Source organism: Perognathus longimembris, chromosome 11 (assembly GCF_023159225.1).
Source record: "Perognathus longimembris pacificus isolate PPM17 chromosome 11, ASM2315922v1, whole genome shotgun sequence".
Taxonomy (NCBI): Eukaryota; Metazoa; Chordata; class Mammalia; order Rodentia; family Heteromyidae; genus Perognathus; species Perognathus longimembris.
Genome location: NC_063171.1, coordinates 51,376,311 through 51,398,997, shown reverse-complemented (window position 1 = coordinate 51,398,997; position 22,687 = coordinate 51,376,311). Strand labels below are relative to the sequence as shown.

General features: G+C 42.7%; 1 protein-coding gene across 1 annotated transcript in view; it reads right to left on the bottom strand.

Annotated features, from left to right (window-relative positions):
• Positions 1–22,485, bottom strand: part of Ptpn14 (protein tyrosine phosphatase non-receptor type 14) — a 144,256-nt gene extending 121,771 nt beyond the window's left edge. Inside the window, exon 1 of the mRNA XM_048356673.1 lies at positions 22,370–22,485. The gene's annotated coding sequence lies outside the window, so the exon portion shown is untranslated. The remainder of the gene's footprint in view (positions 1–22,369) is intronic.
• Positions 22,486–22,687: the final 202 nt, after the last annotated feature.

The window sequence follows — 22,687 nt, the reverse complement described above, 5'->3', positions numbered from 1 at the left end:
AAAAAAAAAAGTATACAGTTTGAAAGTCCTATGATAAGAGACTTCAAATATTTTTCACACCAGAAAATCCTCTAAAGAAGGAACTACTCTGTTTTGGCATCTTTACCTAACACCTTACTCATTTCAATCAACTGACAGAATCTTGTGGAAAGCTAGAACATGTTACCGAATATCGACCTGGATGGACTCTCTAAGAGTGAAATTTCAAGCCGTGTGAATGGCTCACGCCTGTAATCCTAGCTACTTAGGAGGCTGAGATCAGAGAATCCTGATTCAAAGCCAGCCTGGGCAGAAAAGTCTGCGAGACTACAACTCCAAAAGAACCAGCAAAAGTAACCTCCAACACAACCAGCAAAAAGCTGGACTAGAGGTAAGTCTCAGGTGGTAGAGTAGCAGATGAAGGAGCAAACACAGCAGCAGCAAATGCAAGTTCACACCAGCCCCCTCCCTCAAAAAAAAAAAAAAATCCTTCCAGAACCAAGGGGAAAGCATGTTCATACAGCAGCACTAGCCTTATCTGGGAGCACCTAATTCAATGCCACAGTACCCAGCCCATACCTTCAACACTACAAAGTTCTCAGAAGTGTCCTTGGTCCCTAACAGACAGGCATAACTTCCACACACACTGATCTATTCCAGAAACAGTTTAGACAAAGAAAACCTCAAATAATGACAAAAATCTCATTTTATATCCAAGCACTCTTATTTGTATAATAGACTAAGTTCATCCCTACTCATTAAACTAATGCTGCTAGACTTCTGTAGCATGATAGAGATCACTGCTTATATAAATTGTTTATACAAATTGATTTTCTAGTAGCCTATTAAGGGAAAGCTCTTCCAAATTAATCAGGATTGCTGATATTCACCAAAAAAATTAACCCTTCTACCACATGGAACCCTTTATTCAAAACATAAAGAGTCATCAAAACTAATAAAAACCCTATCGGCACGTGCCAAGTATGAACAAGGCCTTAGGTTCAATCCCTCACACTGCCAAAAACAAATGAAAAAGGCTGGGTACTGGTATCTCATGTCTGCAACCCAAAGGATAGCAACTAGAAGCCAGCCTAGGCAGAAAAGTCCATGAGACTTCATCTCATCAACAACCAACAGAAAGGCAAACTGACAGCATGGCTCAAGTGGTAGAATGCCAGCCAAGTAGGCATGAGGCCCTGAGTTCAAAAGCAAGAACTGATAAATCAGTCAATCAATGTGGGGAGGGGTGGGGGGGGTATATGTGTATATATTTAAAAAGGAGATAGCATGAGCTGGCCATGGTAATGCATACCAGTAATCAATGAGGAAGATGAGGCAGGAGGATCAGAAATTTGAGATCAGCCCGGACTATACCTTTCCAGGTACTGGTGGCTCACACCTGTAATCCTAGCAACTCAGGAGGCTGGGATCTGAGGATCACAGTTCAAAGTCAGCCCAGGCAGTTCCGGGAAGTCAGTGAAGCCATTACTTTCAATTAAACACCAAAAAAGCTGAAGTGGAGCTGTGGCTCCAGTAGTAGAGTGCTAGCTCTGAGCACATATGCTCACTCAGGAACAGTGCCCAGGCTCTGAATTTGAACCCCAAGACTTACGCACGAGCACGTGCACACACACACACACACACTATATATATATATATGATGAATGAAAGCCCCCATTTGTGCATCATTTGGTAGAAATGCAATGAGAAGCAAAGCAGGCAGGCAGGGAAGAGGGAAAAAGGAAAAGGGAGGGAGGGAGGGAGGAAGGGAGGGAAGGAAGAAAGGACAGGCCAACCAGAGATAAAAATCCCAGAGCTACTAGCTTAGTCAGCAAGCCTTCCACTGAGAAATGTAATGAGCTGACTAGTTACAGCTAAAGACAGCAGTCCTGTTTCCTGGTTGTTGTTCTCTACAAACTCCATCTAAACAAATAAAAATATTGCAACAATAAAAATGACAAAAGTGAGACTTTTTAAGTGTTTTTGCCTTAAATACAACCACAATAACCAATGAAAATTTTTTTTCAACTCCAACATAACATATAATAATACCAAATAGTATCTGTTGGGAAATGGCAGATGGGAAACTTTAAAGAGAAAGAATCAAGTATAGACAAGAAGACAGAACGCAAATAGTGTTGGATGACTGGAACCTGAAAGCAAAATGTCACATGGTTCCATAGCCGGTGGGAACAGAACGAACCTAATCACATTCCTCCTCATATCACCCATGACCACTTCTCTGATAACCAGCCTTCTTCGGTAAGGAACTGGGGGGTTACATGCCATCCACAGACCCCCATTTACTGTTCTGCATGCCTCATATACTTCCCTCCACCACTGGGACTTGTTGAGTTTATTGGGATCAGTCTTGCTAGATTAAGTGCCTTGTAAATAAATACAAAACATTTCACCAGTTCACTCAAATGTTTTACTGCCTGACCTCCTGCTTGGAGGTCACACATGCCACTGCGGGAAGAATGTCACCAGCATTCTTTTCTATCCACCTGGACTAAATTGTTACTTACCCCGGGCTAGTGCCTCTTCAAGGGTGCTAAAATGCTTTCCTTGCTTTTCCTAACACAGGGGAAACTAAAACAGTCTCACAACTGGCTGCTAGATCCTTCTGTTGCTTCCCAGAAGGAATTTAGGTCATTTGTTTCTCTAATACAAAGTGAAGTTTTTCTCTGGAAATGACTTTTCAATACACACACACACACACACACGCATGTATAATACTATACATGTAGAATAACATAGCAACATATAATACATATATATTAAAAACCCTCTAGTAAAAGATTATTTACACATGTGTGTTAATATCCCAAGTAAAAGGGCCTCTCACATTAAATGCGTACATATGTACATTATTTTCATAATGTGTGGCCATCCCGAAGTGGCATAAAGGACGCAGCCACTTATTCCAGCCCAGAAACAGAAATGAGTTTTCTGACATAACTATAACAATTAAACTGCAGATCTTTGTCTTGGGAGAAAATGATGCACAGATACTAAGCCAAAGACCACGTAAACAAATAGAAATAAGAAACAGCAAGAAGAATGCAATACGAAGATCTATTAAAGGTAAGAAAATTAGCATATAAAACCATCTTTCATAGGGGCTTTGTTTTATCTGTACTTAATCCGTAAGAAAATAAAAACAAGAAGCTTCCTAACCATTTTTCTTCTCTTAAATGAGAGATTTCACCTCAGGAATGTAACATCTTAAGAGATGAAACAGAAGCTTCCGTTGAATACAAGGCCATCCCTCCTCTGAATATTTTAAATCCAAAATGTGTCCGCACTCATAGTGTTTCAGACTCAGAGATTTTATCATTAGGAAGGCTCAACCACTAAAGTCAATGTAAATATCCCAAAACCTAAAAAAAACAACTCGAAACCTAACACACTTCTGGCCCCACACATTTTGGTAAGAGATACTCAATGTGAATCTCCTTCCAAAGAAATAACCTGCAAACAAAATGACCGGAAAATAATTTTCATCAACTCCAATACCGTTCAATGTCTAGAAAAAGAGGGTGGAGAACTAAACACCCGCAATACATGTTTTCTATCAGGTTCTGAAACAAGCTGGCAGGCCTAATTACATTTCACTTAAACCAGCATTAAAAAAAAAAAAATAGCTTACATTCCTTGAGTCTAAACCAAATGGTGGTAAGTGGAGGAGGTTTCTTGGAGGCACACGTAGCTGACTCCAGGCTATTTTAAGTACAGGATGAGAAAAGTGTAAACGAAGGAGGGAAAACTAGAGAGGCAAATAATAAAAGCTTTACTTGTAAACAGAAGGCAGTGGATTGGAAAACCAGGTGCCATGGTGTTTCGAATGATTCTGTGTGTGCCTCACGTTTAAGCCTTCATAAAATTGCGGTGATATAAATTACACAGAAAATGCTGGAGATATAAATTACACAGAAAATGCTGAGAGAGAGGAAGGGCAGGTGAAGCAGAACACCACCCTCTTGAGATCTCCTGAAAACTGCAAGAATGATCAGGAATTGATGGTGGACCAAAATAATGATCACACTCAGGGAGGCACCTGGACTGAGGGAAACGGATGCACTCTTAATCCGTGGGCATCATTATCTTGCCAACATTAAGATCTACAGAACACAGAACAGGCCTGGCCCATAGAAGCAGTGTCCCAGAACCTGCCTTCCAACACAGTCTCTCATAGGAACGCCTGTCTCCCTCTCTTATTTTCTACTGTCCTTGCACATCCCCTACTGGAAATCCTTCCTAATCATGCATGAAACTAACTTGGACTGGCTCCAAGGATTTGACATCTGGAGCAGGGGGCAAGAGATAAGGAGCTGACAGCATTTGCAAAGGGGTTAGGAGCAGGGAGAAGCTTGATCCAGCAGTATAGCTGGGTGCAGGAACTCAGCCACCTCCACAAAGCCTCCAGCTTGACCTCCTGTAGGGCCTGAATGGAGCCTCCAGCAACTATCATGGAGCACTAGCCTGGGAATCTACATTTGATAGTCAAATACTACTTTCAGAGATGGCTATATTCTATAGTATACTATGTTGAGGCAAAGAAAGCTTTGGCCAAAGAGCGGGGAACTTAAGCACCAACTTTTGCATTATGCCACTGCAAATTTCTAATTTAAATTTTAAATGGATTGACAAATTTTGCACCCACTCCTTTATGAAGTGGGCATAGACAAGACACAGCAGCACATGCAAAAGGAAAAAGCCATGTTAATTAGTACCGATTAAAATAAACTGAACCAGATGCCAGAAACTCACACCTGCAGTCCTAGCTACTCTGGAGACTGATATCTGGAAGTGTGTGGTTTGAGATCAAGTCCAAGCAGAAAAGTTCATCGGACTTCATTTCCAGAACAATTCTCAAAAAGCAGGAATGGAGACGCAGCTCAAGTGGTAGAATACCAGTCTAGCAAGCACAAGTCTCTGAGTTCAAAACCCAGAACTGCCAAAATGTAGGTGTGTATACGTGTATATTCATATATATGCACATATGTACATGCTCTTTCTATATGCATCTGGAGATGACCTGTGAAAATGGTTCACTATTTTCTTGATCCCAAGAATCACGTAAATCAAGCAATTCAATCTTTGTGACCACTTTAAGAACATCATTAAACCCTACAGGCCTGGTACTCAGGACATCAAGGGTGCTCATAGTAAAAAAGCCACCAAGTATTTGAAAAATGTCCCTCTCAGAAGCCATGCATCATTCTGACAGTACAATGATACAGTTAATAGGTATGTATTCAGCCAAATAGTTGAGCTTGACACAGGGTTAACAACCAAAAAGACTGCTATATTTTTCATGCGCATGCTGAAGAATGCACAAAGCAGGAATCAAGAACAATGTCTCACAATTGAAATACCAGCTGCTCAGGTGGCAGATAGGAGAATGTCAGTTTGAGCCCATCTCAAAAATAAGTTACGTGTGAGGGAGCATACCTACAATACCAGCTACATGGAAGGTCTAGGTAAAAGAATTGCAGCCCAAAGTAAGTCCTGCGCAAAACAAGGCTAGGAAGCCAAGCATTGGTAGCTCACACCTAAAGCCATCCTGGGCAGGAAATGCCATAAGACTCTCATCTCCAATTAACAACCAAAGAAGCCAGAACTGGAGCTGTGGCTCAAGTGGGAGAGCATTAGCCATGAACATGGACATGCAAACATACATACACACATACACACACATTCACACACAAGATCAGGAACAGTACCCAAGCCCTGAGTTCAAGCACCAGGACCAGCACAAAAAAAAGGGCTAGAAGCATGGCTCAAGTGGTAGAGAACCTGCCTAATCAAGCATGAGGCCCTGAGTTCAAACCCCAATACCACCCAAGGGGGGAAAATGCAGAAAGTACTGCTAAACTTCAGGGCTTCCAGTTAGATGAACATATTCTGATGACAAAGTACCCAAAATGCACCACTGATTGTCAGATTAACCAACAGCTGAGCTTCCCCTGCCACATCAAGATGATCCTTAATGCAAAGGGACAAAATGTCTATAGACCAAAAAAGGCAGTTGCATAAAATACATATTATATCGGGCTGGGGATATGGCCTAGTGGCAAGAGAGCTTGCCTCGTATGAGGCCCTGGGTTCGATTCCCCAGCACCACATAGACAGAAAACGGTCAGAAGTGGCACTGTGGCTCAAGTGGCAGAGTGCTAGCCTTGAGCAAAAGGAAGCCAGGGACAGTGCTCAGGCCCTGAGTCCAAGCCCCAGGACTTGCCAAAAAAAAAAAAAAAATACGGGCTGGGGATATGGCCTAGTGGCAAGAGAGCTTGCCTCCCATACATGAAGCCCTAGGTTTGATTCCCCAGCACCACGTGTACGGAAAATGGCCAGAAGGGGCACTGTGCCTCAGGTGGCAGAGTGCTAGCCTTGAGCGGGAAGAAGCCAGGGACAGTGCTCAGTGCCTGAGTGCAAGGCCCAGGACTGGCCAAAAAAAAAAAAAAAAATACATATTATATCCAGAAAGAACCTGAAGAAGCAAAATCTTGTAGCAGGGGAATAAGCTTGGCATAAAATAAATACAAATAAAATTAAAATAGCACACACACACAAACTCAAAATATAGAGGGAGTACCCAAAATCTGAAATGTTCTGAAACCTAAAACTTTTTGAGCAGTGAAATGATTCAACATAACATTCAAACAAGTTTGGCTTTTGAAGTACTTTTGATTTTTCAGATTTTCATGTTAGGAATACTCAAGCAGGGAAAATCCATACACAATCGCAACTCTGAGATCTAAAACAGTGCTGGCAGTAGGAATCTCAGGAAAGTGATAGCAACCTGTACAAGAGACTTGAAGGACAGACAACAGGTGTGCTGCAAACCTTTTCCTTCGGAACTACCGCTCTCCAGCAACCCCTCACCTGTCTGTCAATACCTCCTACAGGGAAGGAGTTCAGTCCCCCTCCAATCATCTCTCTTTATCTACCACATTCTGCTCTCAGCTGGAGATTTCTAGATTCGAATTTGAAACGCCCCCATGTCTCAATGATTTCCAAGTAAGTTATGAAATTCTCAAAACAAATTAATGTAATAGGTGTATCCTATAAAGAAATCTGTCACACAGAGGGTAAGGAAATCTAAAGCCCTGGAGATGTTGCAATTCCCAAAAGGAGTCAAGTCTTAGCTCAGGAGAGGCCCAAGGGACACATGTGTGCCACAGAACAATGTCACACTTGAAAGAGCTACATGGCATCAGCAGAATTCCACTCAGAGCCATTGTCCATTCAGTCTCTGCAAAGATTGGGAAGACCAGGCAATGAGCAGCCATGTTTTGTTGCAATGGGCAACTATGTTTTTGCAGAGTAGGGTGGACTTACAACAAAACAAGTACCCTTTACCACAATACTAGAGATATCTGCTAAATTCCACTCCTCTCTCAGGAGGCTGAGATCTGAGGATCACAGTTCCAAGCAAACCCCAGGCAGGAAAGTCTGAGTCTTTTATCTCCAATCCACTAACCAAAAGCCATTAGTGGTTCAAGTTGTTGAACATGAGGCCTTAAGCAGAAAAAGCTAAGGGATAGCGCATAGACCCTGAGTTTAAGGCCTACTACGTACGTGCGCGCACACGCGTGCGCACACACACACATACAGTACAAAAAATCTGAAAGTACTGTCTATGCAAATTCATTTAAATGAATGCAGAAACCAGCACACTGCACACAGGATTGCTCTGATTTTCAAAGTTTGAATTTACTAGTTAAACTTGCTACTTGAATCTTTTTGTTTTCCTAGACAAAAATACATCTGAAAACTAGTAGTTTCTTCTAAGAAGAATACAACATTAAGGTTTCTTCATTCCCTACTCTGACCACAAATTCAACAACCAAGTTAAGACCAAGAGTTTTCTAGAACGGTGAATTTTCACAGAAGCAGAACTGAGAACCTGAGGAATCGTATTTGAACACAACAACTGCCTCAATTCAAAGACAAGGAAACTGAGTCCTGAGTAGTTCACCTTAAACCAAAGTGGCTCATTAGTGGCAAAGTAGGACTGGGGTTTTGCAGTTTCACAGGAAGCCACTTTCACGAGACCATGGGCAGTGGCATTATCCATCTGCAAGAGTGGTTTCCCAAGGTTTTACAGGGCCTAAGGCAACTGTGCAGCAAGCTACAGAGGCTTCTAATGATGCCTGGGTAAACAGTTAGTGGATATCTAACTGATTAAAATTAAGCTGAAGTTAGAGAAAGAGAGGGTGTGTGTGATTCAAAACAATTTCAAAAGTCACTAATTTTCTGAAGCCCCCAAAATTCATGATAAAGTATCATTTGAATTTTTTCATTTATCAGTAAATATATATTACAAGGAGACTACCTTAAGCCCAGACAACTAAACATGAGGGAAAGAGACAGAAAGACACACAGAGAGAGAGACTGACTTGGTAGTGGAGAAGCAGCTGTTTGAGCTCTTCCAGAAAGCAAAAGGGGCAATGCAAGGAACCCACAGTTAAACCTGAGTGTTTCCCAGGTCAGACACAACAAAAAGGCATTTTGATGGGCAAAGTGCTTGAAAATCCCTAGATAGCACTCTTTTTAAAGTTCAGTTGAGATTGTGGTTGAAGTTGGAGCTGTGTGGAAGAAATGACAGGAGACAGAAAACAGCAAAGGAGTAGCAACAGCAGAGGAGAGGAAATGATGTACATACAAAGAGGTGAAGAGAGCAGGTGTTACACACAAGGCAGGATGCCCAAGTAGCCCAGACAGGGCAGCAGCAAAGTCACTCACTACCCAAGGGAGAACTCCAGCCAACATGTACAAGGAAACCAGGTGTTCCAGGATATCTGTAGCATTCTACCTACAGCTAGGGGTTTCTGTCTAACATTCTAGTCTCTAAGTAACCAGCAAAAAGCAGGGCTGGAAGCATGGCATGAGTACTAGGGCACCAGCCCTGAGCAAGAAAATTAGGTATGATGATGAGGCTTCACCATCATGGCCCAAAAATAAAGAAGAATTTACACTGAGAAGCCTAATGGTCAACAACATTTTCAACCCAGAAGGACTAGTCTGGGGCAAATCCATTTAGCCTTCAAAAACCCAGACTAAAATGAGTTTCACCACTCTAGCTATCATAATGAAAGGAGAAAGGTCTCAACACAGACACTGATGGGTACTGCCTTTACCTGTTTAGGATTATCCCTAAAAACTAACTACATGTTTTGCTCTATCTTCTTTAAATTCCTTTTTATTAACTTAAATTTCTATTGGAATCACAGCATTTCCTCTTAAGAGACATAATGAAGATTCCGAACAGTCACATAGGTAAAAATGAACTAGATCACACAGTAGCTCAGAAGTAAACATGGAGTAACACACCACCAAAGGAGATCCCACAGGAGAGTCTCAAGAGAGGGGAAGCAAGACATTCAGTTAGGCAGAGCTTCGTCTATGGGCTAACTGCAGTCTGGAGAGTTTTAAATGTTCGCCTTTTTTTTCTCATTTTATCTTTTTTTTTATTTATTTTTTGTTCAAATTAATTCAGTTTATCTTTTTATTAGAAACCTGTGTGTGTGAGAGAGAGTGAGAGAGAGAGAGAAAGAGCAAGAGAGTGAGCAAGAGCAAGAGAAAGAGAGAGAAACAGGGGGAGGAGGAAAGAGAGTAATCCTAGCTAGTTGGAAAACTGGGATGGAGATCTAGAGCAATAGAAGAGGAGAAGCATAAATTCCCCCAATGACTCTCAACCAATGACCCTGACCTAGAAAATAATCAATGGAAAAGGGGTAGAGGGGCTGGGGATATGGCCTAGTGGCAAGAGTGTTTGCCTCGTATACATGAGGCCCTGGGTTCAATTCCTCAGCACCACATATATACAGAAAACAGCGTGGCGCTGTGTCTCAAGTGGCAGAGTGCTAGCCTTGAGCAAAAAGAAGCCAGGGACAGTGCTCAGGCCCTGAGTCCAAGCCCCAGGACTGGCCAAAAAAAAAAAGGAAAAGGGGTAGGGGTAGAGACATGGCTTAAAGTGGGAAGGCAGCTGACTAGCAAGTGTAAAACCCTGAGTTCAATACACACACACACACACAAAGTAGATCAAGAACATTTAAAAATCAATGAAGTACACAAGAAATAGACAATTATGACATTAGAACTACTAACACTGCTAAGTACGTCTCTCCAAAGTTCAATTAATCAAAATCTAATGGCTGGCTACCACAAACACCAATCATACACTGAAAGATTCCCACTTCTCATGTTAATCTATAACATAGCGGCTAAATAAGAACCTCATAAATGGTAGCATTTAGTAGCATATAATCCTTGAAAAAGAAGGCTTCTTCACTAAGAACATAAAAATCTGTGTCATTTCCTTTATCATATGAACCTTTCTGGGAATTCTCCCATATGAATGATTTCAAGGAAGACATCAGTATACAAAAGTGCTAAGGACATTTTATGGATAGTAGCTAAAATACATAAATAAAATAAAAATAACCCAGAGCCAATAAATGAAACTTGCTAAATATATATTAACTCAATAAACTATGCATCCATTAACACTCCAACTATATTAAGAATAGGTAGAAACAAGAAAATGTGTGACTAGAAAGATTACTGAGGGTAGGGCTCAGTGGTAAAGTATGTGCTTGGCACAAGCAAGGCTCTGGCTTCCTTGTGGCACACAGATATGAATACACACACATATGTTTAAAATAAATTTTTAAAAAATCAGTAGGGGGAGGTCAATGAAAAGTATGCTCTAAGTATATTATTTTATACAGATGTTTTGTATGTATGACATGTTTACAGGTAGGTGGATAATGGCAAGTTTAGAAAGAACAATAAAAATACAACAATAGCATTGAGTGCTAGAAATATTGATATGGACATTCTTGAGAATATCCTTGAGATACTGAAGGTTGATATTTCATAAAAACAAAAATAAAAAGGCTCTGTTGTGAGATTCTTGAGCAAAAGTCAAAATTGCTCAAGGCAGTAGTGTGAGGAAGAGGAGAACACAATAAATCAGTCCTCCATAGGACAGCAACAAACAAAATGCACTGTCATTTGATATTAACTGAGCACACCGGCAAAAACAAAGTGTGTTACATGTGCTGTCCCTGAGGACCTGGAGCAAGACAAAACAGAAATAAAAACAGTTCTGACAGCTGTCCTCCTTATAAACCACTACCAACAGTTCATAGAAATCAACAAACCAGTCCTGATTCCTAGATGACAAAGGGTGGCTTACATGGAACCACAAAAATCACCTCATATTTCAAAACTGACTTGTTGCGCTGAACATTCAATGTTAGAAATGGATAGGCCTACTACCAAAGAAAGTCAGGCAATTAATTACTGGCATGTTAAAATAATCAGGTAGCTGTATGCGAGTGGCTCACATTGTAATCCTAGCTATTCAGGACACTGAGATCTGAGGATAGCAGTTCAAAGGCAGCCCAAGCAGGAAAGTCCGTTCAAGTCCAGAGTCACTAATCCTGTAGGATTTCCAGGGAAGTCACAGGGAAATGAAAAGGATATGCTAGGGGAGGGGAGTAAAGTTAAAGATCAGTGTTTCCATTTTTATTATATCGTAATTGACTGTATATTATTCTCTTTAATTATTTCTATGTTTGGATTACTCCTAATTTTGACAATTTGTAAATAACTTCACCATACATATCTCTCTACAAGACACCATACACATCATTGTAAAAGATATATTTATTTATTTGGAGAGTATTTCCTCAGTGTAGAGTCTGCATAGCAGGCTCTGTGGGTCAAAGGACAAGACTGCTTATAGATCTTGTTACATATGGCCAGATTGCTCTCCAGAAGGACTATCAGTTTATGGTGCCATCATTAATATTTAAGAGAGCTTTCCTCATGCTCTCCTAATGCTGGGTTTTGCAATTTTCTTTTTGCTATTTTTATAATTATATGCAGTTTCATAACTACTAGTGTGGTATTTTAAAAACCAGTATTAAATAGCCATTTCATCTTGTCTTTGTTTTCTTTGCCTCCTATTTTTCTCAGTAACTATTAAACAGTGTTATTCTTAAATTAAAATAAAGAGATAAAAGCTACTTCAGGGGGCTGGGAGTATGGCCTAGTGGCAAGAGTACTTGCCTCCTACACATGAAGCTCTCGGTTCGATTCCCCAGCACCACATATATGGAAAACGGCCAGAAGAAGCGCTGTGGCTCAGGTGGCAGAGTGCTAGCCTTGAGCAGGAAGAAGCCAGGGAAGGTGCTCAGGCGCTGAGTCCAAGGCCCAGGACTGGCCAAAAAAAAAGCTACTTCAGAGATTGACCCAAGAGTATATAACTTAATATGGATAGGTAAAAGGTTAGATCACACTGGATCAGCGTTCCTAGATATGCCAAACATAAAACTTGGGACAGTGGGGCACTGCTGGCTCATGCCTGTAGTCCTAGCTACTCAGCAGGGTGAGATCAAAGCCAGCACGGGCAGGGAAGTCCATGAGACTCTTATTTCCAATTAATAACCAGAAAACCAGAAGTGGAGTTATGACTCAAAGTGGTAGAGCACTAGCCTTGAGCAAAAGAGCTTAAGGACAGCACCCAGACCCTGAGTTCAAGCTCCACGACAGACAAAAACCTTTGGATAGTCAGAACTTCAGCATGCTTTGATTTATTTTTCTCTAGTACAATACAAGACTGTCCTGTGATCACTGATCTGCTGGTGTGTATAGGCACATGCACACACACACACTCAAGCTTCAAGGGGTTGTATTTGCTGTCTGGTAAGAGATTTTATAACATTTATCTGTATCAAATCAGTGTAATTATCCTCACAGAACAGGGACAAACCTACTCAGATTTCTGAATTCTGTTGTATATTTTTAAAGTCTGAAGAGAGGAGTTTTTTTTTTAACTGTTCTCTTGAGTCACACTGGGTGGCTTTAATTCTATGGTCTTCAGACTTGCCTGTTGCTCTATGGTTTATGTAGCAGAAAATACTACACTGAAACATAAGAAGGTCTTACTACAGTGTTCTCCCCCAGACTCCAAATGAAACTTTTTATTACCGTGTCCTCTCAGTTGGCTTAGTCTACAAGTGTCAGAGTGCCCACTGCCACGCTATCTTTGGCTTCTGCTTTAAAACACTAGTGTCTAGACATACCTATAAACATCACTGGTTATATACTGCCTCATGTAAGGCTTTGAGACTTCACTGCAGCAGTAAGCCACAGTCCATAGGCAATGCACTGGCAGAACAGCATGTGTGTGTATGTGGGGGGGGGGGTTGGGAATGGTAGCTGGATCTTGCAAACTACCATTGGAGTGCAAATGCCTCTCACCTCATTTAACAAAGGAATGTCAAAAATCCTCAGAAGCCAAGATTCTATTCTCTGTGTCTTAGGACACCAGCAGTTGGTAAAAGTCTTGTAAGAAATATTGCAGCACTACGAGAAGTGAGTGCAAGGGGGGGAGGGGCTGCACATCTTGCTGACTTGTGATCCGGACATCAGTGTGTGAACTAGTTTATTTCAACAGTAGAAGAAGTTATTACAGGCTGAAGAATTTTTAAAGTGTGACTGCCGAGTAGGAATGGTTTGACTTGTTAGGATGTGAATCCATGTTAAAAAACTACAAATTCATACCATTTTGCCATGAGACTATTTTGGATTTTTGTTTCTGCAATTGATGTTTATTTCACTTTAGTTCATTTTGTGTATTTGTGGGATACATTCATGGCAAATTCCTTCCAAAGTTTATAAAGTCTTTGTTTTAAGCTAATCTGGAAACCAATGCTCAGAATAAATGGGAATGAGCATGCTTTATGTCCATATAGAAGAAACCAAATAATTACAGGAAAAAGCTTTTGCCTAGTGCTGGTGGCTCACACCTGTAACTAGCTACTCAAGAGGCTGAGGATCTAAGGATGGACGCTGAAAGCCAGCCCAGGCAATAAAGTCTATAAGACTCTTATCTCCAATTAACCACTAAAAAAAAAAAAAAAAAAAAAAAACAGAAGTGGAGTTGTGGCAAAAAAGCTAAGAAACAGCACCCAGGTCCAGAGTTCAATCCCCAGTACCAGCGTCCATTCCTTCACTACCAAAGAAGGGAGCAGGGGTTAAACATCAGTGCTGTAAAATAGTGGTTATTTATATTGAATTGTTATATATCTGAATTTATAAAAAGGTACTACTGAACTCTTCTAATAGGCTCTTATGCATATCATAAATGTTTTGAGCTGTTAATAATAAAAAGTGCTATGTAGAATCTGAAACACTCTGCGAGCAAGTATACACTTAACCACAGGCCATTCAGTGTACCTTTAAAATTATACCATTTAAAGATAGAATATAATAAGTATATAACCTCCTACCACTCAGCTTAGGAAACAAAACAATATAATACCACATTTCTGGTCTCACCTCCAGTACTAACTACCCCTTATAACTTCATTTAATGCTCATCCTTCTGGCATTCTCTCAACCCTTTATCGTAAGTATATTATATAATACATTATATAGATAATGTATATTATGTAATATATTGTTAATGATAATATGTTTTACTATAAATATAGAACATAGGACTGGGAATATGGCCTAGTGGCAAGAGTGCTTGCCTTGTATACATGAAGCCCTGGGTTCGATTCCACAGCACCACATATATAGAAAACAGCCAGAAGTGGCGCTGTGGCTCAAATGGCAGAGTTCTAGCCTTGAGCAAAAAGAAGCCAGGGACAGTGCTCAGGCCCTGAGTCCAAGGCCCAGGACTGGCCAAATAAATATTGAACATACTTATTACATATAAAGTATGCTTTATATATAGCTGGAAACAACATACAATGGGCCAGAAAGATCCTAAGCAGGGGAGTGAAAATCTCAGCTCTTGTCTCCAAATCTGGCGTGTAGACCAGGGATTGGTCCAGTAGTAGCTGAGTAGTTGTGTTGTGACAGTTACACTCACTGAAGGACTGTCTAACAAGAGGCCAAGGTCGGGGAGAGCCAATTGCCTACTTCCAGATGACCAACAGAAGAGAAGCAGTAATAGGGAAGCATGAGACAGGCCACATTTCCCAAGCAGCTGACATCCTCATAAAGGGGAGGAAGTAGGAAAACACAAAATACCAGGACACAAAGTAAATGGCCAGAGCAAAATGGCAAGAAGACCTGACCCAGAGGAAGACAAGGAGATGAGGATTAAAGTACCTGAGCAAGAAACAGCATGACCGTGACCGTGACTGACCATGACCAAGGCCATAGGTGGAAGTTATTGGGCCAAGTCAGGAAATGCCTACAGCTCTGGAGAACCTTAGCCATAGTAGGACATCAATCTGAAGACCCTGGAGGTCTACTGGGGATTATTACATGGGGGGAACCCCAAATCTCAAACTGAAGTATATATGTAACTCATGACAAGTTCCCTTTCATGACCATGCACCAGCCTCCTCATCCTTTGAGAAGGACAGTACTGACAATAAGCAGCCTTGTGATTTGGGGAGGCATCAGTGATTTCACTGCCAGGTGCTACATATCTGTCACAATGCTGTCTTGGATATGAGTGTATAAAGGAAATTATCACTGACACTGTGCCACAGAGCTGTCTCCCTCTTAGCAACTACTGTTTAGACAAAAATAACAAGAACCAGGCTCACGCCTATAAACCTAGATACTCAGGGGGCTGAGATCTGAGGCTCAGGTTCAAAGCCAGCCTGATCAGGGAACGTTGTGAGACTTATCTCCAATTAACCACCAAAAAACTGGAAGTTGACACTGTGGTTCAAAGTAGTAGAGTGCTAGCCATGAACAAAAGAACTCAGGGAGACTACCCAGGCCCCAAGTTCAAGCCTCACAAAAAAAAAAAAAAAAAAAAAACAGAGAAGCTGCCTTTTCCTCTTTACATAAGATACTATAGAAGACAATGTACAGAAAGGGAACTAAACATTTTCTAGTCAAAAGATCTAAAACTGCAAAAATAATTTAGTTTTAGTGACCAAGTAGAGAGCTCGTGTTCTACCTTAAGTATGAGGCCCAGAGCTCATTCCCCAGGACTGCAAAAAATATACACAGATAAATAGGTAGGTAGGAGGTAGGCACTGGTGGCTCACATCTGTGATCTTAGCTACTTAGGAGGCTGAGATCTGAGGATTACAGTTCAAAGCCAGCCTGGGCAGAAAAGTCCGTAAGCATTTATTTCCCATTATTTACCAGAAAACCAGAAGTGGAACTATGGCTCAAAATGAAAGAGCACTAGCCTTGATCAAAAGAGCTCTAGGACAGAGCCAAGCCCTGAGTTCAAGCCCTATGACCACCAGAATATAAAAATAAAAAATAAATAAATGGCCAGGTAGGTAATTAGATAGATTGATCAATAGACAGATCTACAGACAGACAGACCAGACAAACAGACAAGATAGAAGCATCCTTTACTGCTCTTACAATAATCCTATGGGCAGTGAAGATGATAAGAAGGGGAAAAATTAAATATTTTACATAATCAATATATCAACCTAAAAGACATAATTAATGAGTAATAGGATTTGCTATTGGAGTCTGAGAAATATAGTTGGGGGGGTGTTAAGTAAGGAAAAGAATCCCAAGTTCTCAGCTTGAGCAGCTAACTCAAAAGAAGGCAATGTCACACCAAGACAGGAAATATCTGTGACAGGAAGTATCAAAGCAGAGAATTCTCTAAGAAACTGGAGAGCCCCAGCTGAGTCAGATGGGCTTCTCCAGGGGGATCAGTTATTCCTAGACTAACCCACCCCAAACAAGAAGTTGATATTTCTGCTTTAGTTATTGAAGTTGGCTTGGTTATCATTTCCAATCCAGATTTCTCCACATGCTACTGAACACTTTGGCTTCACTGTCAGTATTAGCTGTGTGGGTCAGCCTAGGAATAAGTCACCATGGAGTGGTACCCAGCTTCTCTGTGGCTCTATAGAAACCAATGCATCCAAACCAATGCATATCAAGCCTGAGGATCAGGAATAGGTGAACCAAAACAAGCTTTTCAACTCAATGTTTCTCAGATACAGTTTGGACCAGCAGCAGCATCTGGAAGCTGCCTGAGAAAGGGAATTTCTCAGGTCCACATCTAAACTCCTGGTTGGAGCCTGAGGCAAACTCCGGGAAGAAACAATCTGTGTTTTAAACTCACCTTCTAGAGGACTGAGATCCCCTAGTTTAAGCTCTTCATTCCTAGCTAATATCCCAGCCAGGAAAAAAAAAAAAAAAACACAGAGAGACAGAACTCTAATGACACGAGGAAATGTAGTATGTATACATAAAACACATACTTCATACAAACATAAGTATCTCTACCAATTTTCATGGAGGTTTTTTCCCCCCCTGTAAGCTAAACATGTAAAATAGATGCTTCCTGACTTAGTAATATATCTCAACCCAAAAATCTCAAATATTACAAATGAGAAGAAGACAAGCCTATGACTTAGATGAGGCTGCAGCCCAGAAGGATCCCTTCTCATTTGCTCACCAGACTCCTCCATGCTCACCAACACCAAGCATTGATGGGATGGCCAGCTAGGGTTACAGGATCTCTGGCTATGTAACAGACCTCTGGGTCAAGCTCATTGACCAGGCTCAGGATGTAACTCTTGACCTGGGCCTAATTTAGTCCCCTGAGGAACTAAGCTAAATCATCCACATCTCAAATTCTACATGTAAGGCTGATCTAAGAAAGACTGGAGTATGTTTCTTCTAATAGCAAAAACCATGAAACAAGCCAAACAAAAGCTCCACAGGAAAGGAAAAGCAAAGAACACAGAGTCACAAAGAAAAGAAAGGAAAAGAATGTCAATACTCCATTTATAATCCAACTTAGACCCATAACCACCCTGATCACACAAAAAGCTACTTAGCCACTAGTACCCTTTACCCTCAATACTCTAAATCCTTCATGCAAAAAAACATTGCATCATATCCTTGAATTCAGAATTATAAATAACTCCTGGATTATTTATTTTCATACTCTGCGTGCATGCAATGCATAGCAAAGGCATTGCTGGTCAGGGGCAAAATGAATTTCCTCTCCCCTCCCACTAGAAAATCCTTAGCTGGACTTGCATCTTTCTAGCCTTTCTCTTCCTGGTTCCTCACAAGGAAAAGTTACCCTCTTCATTGACCTCCAGGCTTGCACGCAATTCTGCATGTGACAGACTTAAGTCATTCTTTGCAGCAACAAACCATTCCACCCCCAAAACACATAGTACACACCTCTCCATTGCATTCTTTCCTTTCTTCTAATGCTCCCTCCTGCTGGGGACTTGATATGAAGATCAAGGAGTTAATGTTTGTCAAATACTTCAGGTTTCTGAGATAAAAAGACACCATCAAAATTCAAGGGACCTGTTCCAGTTGGCATTTCAGTAGAGGTGTGTAGTTGACTCTGTATTTGGGGCTTCCACGAAGCCAACCCAGGCTGCCAAGAAACGCCTTGGTGATGATCAGCTAGCTTTTGCACTCTTGCTAAAGCAGGCAGTTATTCTAACATTCTTTAATTAACTGGATTTCAACATTAGAAATGCAAAAGGCCCTTACATAATACACTGGGCCCTTGTTATAGTAAGGCGCATGCAGGCAAAAGAATCTTTTTCTGTGCCCTTCTTCCCTAAATGGCTTTCCTTCCCCCCAAACTTCCCTACTGCTTGGTCTTCTAAAACCTCCTCCAGGAGTGAAAGGCCACATGGCAGCTGCCAGCCAACACGTTTGCTTTCAGCCAATAGACTTAAAAAAAAAAAAGTCAAAGACAAAGCTTTATGTGTATGTTGGCACACATGTGAAGTCAGGCTGCTGAATACAAACAAAGAACACATTCATCGTCACATACAACTCCCCGAACACATAAATAGACATTCTTGACCTACTCTGTCTCAGGCATTATGTTATACAGGGTTGCAATTCTCATAAATACCCTAGCAAGCTAAACTGCCACTGCCTCCATCTTGCAGATGAATAAACTGAGACTTAGGAATGCTATAAAGTTTGTTGAACATCACACTGCTAAAAAGTGGCAAAACTGGAACTCACACCTAACTGTATTTCAACTTCCCCAACCTGGACACCCCAGGCATCCCTGGGACCTCTCAGTTAAGCCCTCCCTGGAAGGCAGGCATGGCAAGGGGAAGTTAATTTAAATCATTAAGTACAGATCAAAAAGCTTATTTTAGACATTAACTTCCTCCCTACCAAAGCATTTGTGTGGTTTTTCCCTCACTGCTTAATTAGCTAATTAAGTATTCGCCTTAGCTCTTTCTCTGCCTTATCTCTTTTTTTGTTTTGGGGGTTTTGGGGGTTTTTGTGTTTTGGGGTTTGTTTTTGTTTTGTTTTTGGTTTTGGTTTTTTTTTTTTTGTTTTTTTTTTTTGCCAGTCCTGGGGCTTGAACTGAGGGCCTGGGCTCTGTCCAGAGCCTCTCTGGGTTCAAGGCTAGCACTCTACCACTTGAGCCACAAGCACCACTTCCAGCTTTTTCTGTGCATGTGGTACTGAGGAATCGAACCCAGCCAGGGCTTCATGCATGCTAGGCAAGCAGTCTCCACTAAGTCACATTCCCACTCCCTCTTTGCCTTATCTCTAACAAAACAAAGTGCAGGGTTCCAAGGGTTAGAATGAAATTTACAAATCTATAGAATTTACTGACATGTAATGAAGTCCAAATTGCAAGAGTCTGATCAAATTCTTGTTCAAAAGGGTAAGAATATGGAACCCAGGTGAGGTATAATTTGCGATCAGAGAGATGGTATTTGCATCCATGGGACAAACTTAAATCATTAACTCTACAAATATTTTTAAAAATTAAAATAATCATAGTTCTTAACTCTAGCTTTACCCATTCAAGGCAAGAAAGAATTCTCCTAAAAAATCTCATTTCTTCTGAATTCTTTATGGCTCTTCCATATTAAAGCAGTCTCCCTAACTGTTCTATTACAGCTGTCCATTCAACATAATACCCACATCCAGAATTATTAAAGTGTTCATTATGTGGATAAGCCAGTGATAGAAACCTGGGATGGGCAGGAAGACTGGCCACTTCTCTATGGCAGGTCTTACACCTAAGGGAAAACTTCTGTCAATAGAGCTGTTCTTATAAGAGAAGGTTCTCGGAGAGGGCCTTGGATAAGCACCCAAAGTTGTCGGAAGCCCGGGAAGCTATAGAAAGTCAGTATGCTCTTCCTACTCCAATGGATTAGCCTGAGGCCACAGAAAGCTGGACACATGCCACCAGAGTCAGGAATCAGCCACTGTAACTAATACTACAACACCACTTCATCCCAGTGAAGAAGCGCCTTAGGAGGGCAAATCTTGGACAAATTTACACCAAAGGAGCAAGGCTTGATGAATCATTAGTCATTAGGCACGCAAAATTTCAATTTTCATAGAGTTTCAGAGAAGGGAGCAGTAGCCCTTTAGGACTCTGCTAGAGCAATAATCTCTCTCTCTCTCTCACACACACACACACACGTTTGAATTTAGGACCTCTCTCATTTTTTCAATCATGGCTGTCTCTACCACTTGAACCACTCCAGCCACTTCCAGCTTTTTGCTGGTTAATTGGAGATAAAAGGTTTTCGGATTTGTTTGTCCTGGCTAGCTTCACACTGGGGTTCTTGGCTTCTTGAGTAGCTGGGATTACAGGCGTGAGCCAGTGGTGCTGGATAATAACAATTTTTAAAAAGCAGAAGTCTTAGGACACACATAGCACCATATTATGGCCACTCATGCAGATTAGGAAAAAGGACATAGTGCCATTAAGCACCCAATCAAGAAATCTGTCGTTTCTATGGCTCTGCTATTAACCCAACCACCCATCCCCCCTACACCCCCTCCATAAGGTAACTTTTAATACAAGGTTCTGTAGCACTCAGGTACTGCCATGCCCTATTGCTGTCAAGCAGCTCTGTAATGAGAATCCATACCATCTGAATGAAACCGAGCATGATTCAATTAGTGGCAATTAAAATGTAGCTGGTCATACAACAGGGGCATGTGGGAGAGAAGTGTCAGGAAAGGGGACATGTCCAAAGGGGAAGATACAACATACAGTTCCTGCAAGTGGGTAACACGTTTCTAGCTTAATTTCTGATATGTGGAGGGGCGTGTGCGTGTGTTATGCCAGCAACAGAGCATCAACTTGTCCAGAAATGTCTCTCCAGCCACCAGGTAGCGAGTGGTGACTTCTCTGTCCCTTTTGCACTCACTTTGCACAAGCCATTTCCTCTGACCAGAATGCACCTCCCCAGCCACTATCCCAGGTGGGCACACCTGGGCCAGGTAAGCACAATGTACACCTCCCCTCCAGGAGGGCCAAGCCTTCTCTAGACTTTCACGGAGAGAGCAGAGCCCCTCTCCCAAGGCACTGGCTGCCTCTCCACATCAGCCTGTGGGTTTCTTCCGGTTCTAGCTGAGTACAAGCTCACTATGGGGTTTGTTGAATGAATGAACAAATGAATCCATTTCAAGAACTTCCTTCACACAGGGGTGGAAACTCTGTAACCCTACGCAGAGCCGGCAGTCTAGAGACTGAGATTCCTCACCTCCACCAAGAGCCTGTAACAGCCAGTCCCTCGACAGACAAGTCAGAACCCTACAATCTCCTCAAATTGTAGGTAGAGATGGGGGTGAAAGAGTGGTGAGAAAGCAAAAGAGGTTGGGACGGTGCTGCCTGATTGCTCCTTCCAAAAATAAAAGGCAGAAACTCAACTCCTCTTGCAAGTATTCAAAACCAGAGTCCAGGCAGGGCACGTGGGGAAGGGAGGGGTGGATATTAACACACCGAATTGTTAAAGTTTGAAACAGAGACCCTGTCTGAGACGAGGTGGCCACAGGTTTTCCCGTGGGCCTGCCGGCCCGACCACCCAAGTAGGATCCAGGACTCTTGGGGAGTTGGGTGGCAAAGGCTTGGGGCCTGTGATTGGGAAAAGACATGAAAACACCTCTCCTTCCCAAATCCTGTCCCGATTGGGGGGCGGGGGAGATCCATAAAGGGCGACCGGAGAGTTGCATTCCTGGTCCTCTAGAGCGAGCCACAGCAACCACGCTGACTTTCACCCTCCTGCCCCCGTGGCCTAGGTACCTCGGGCCGCACGGACCGGCTCTCCCCTTCCAAAGTCGCAGGAGGGAACTGGAGTGGAAGGGGACGAGGGTCGAGGTGTAGCCCCTAGTTCCCCAGACAGCGCTCATCGTCCACCTCACCGCCCCCCTCCATCCCAGGAGCCGTGCGCCTCCGGCCCGGCCACCCCCAACTCGAAATACCACCTCCCCCGCCCCCATGGCCCGGCCACTTTGCGCCCCTGCTGCCCTGCCAGGCATCCTGGGGCAGCGATCGCCAAGTTGGCGCTGCCAGCGTTTGCCGAAAGCGTTTGCCAGGCGCCGGATCCAGCGGCCGGGCGCCCCCCACGCTCGGCCCGCCGCCCCGCGCCTCGGCCGGGCTTACCTGCTTACATGGCCCGCGTCGTGCCCGGAGTCGTGCGCCGCACGGCTGCGCCCGGCCGCGGCGGCGGAGCCCGGGTTCCCCACCGAGGTGACTCCAGAGGCAGCGAGGGGAGGAGGAGGAGGGGAGGCGGCCAAAGAGGAGGGAGGTTTCCGCCGCGATCTCCGCGCCGCCAGAGCCGGAGCTGGGGCGCACCGGGGAGGGAGAAGGGGAGCAGGACCCGAGCAGCGGGGTGTCCCACCCGAGGAGGCCGGAGAGGAGGAGCGGGACGCCAGCACCGCCAGCGGCCACTTCAGCGCCTGCTGCTGCCCGAGGACCTGC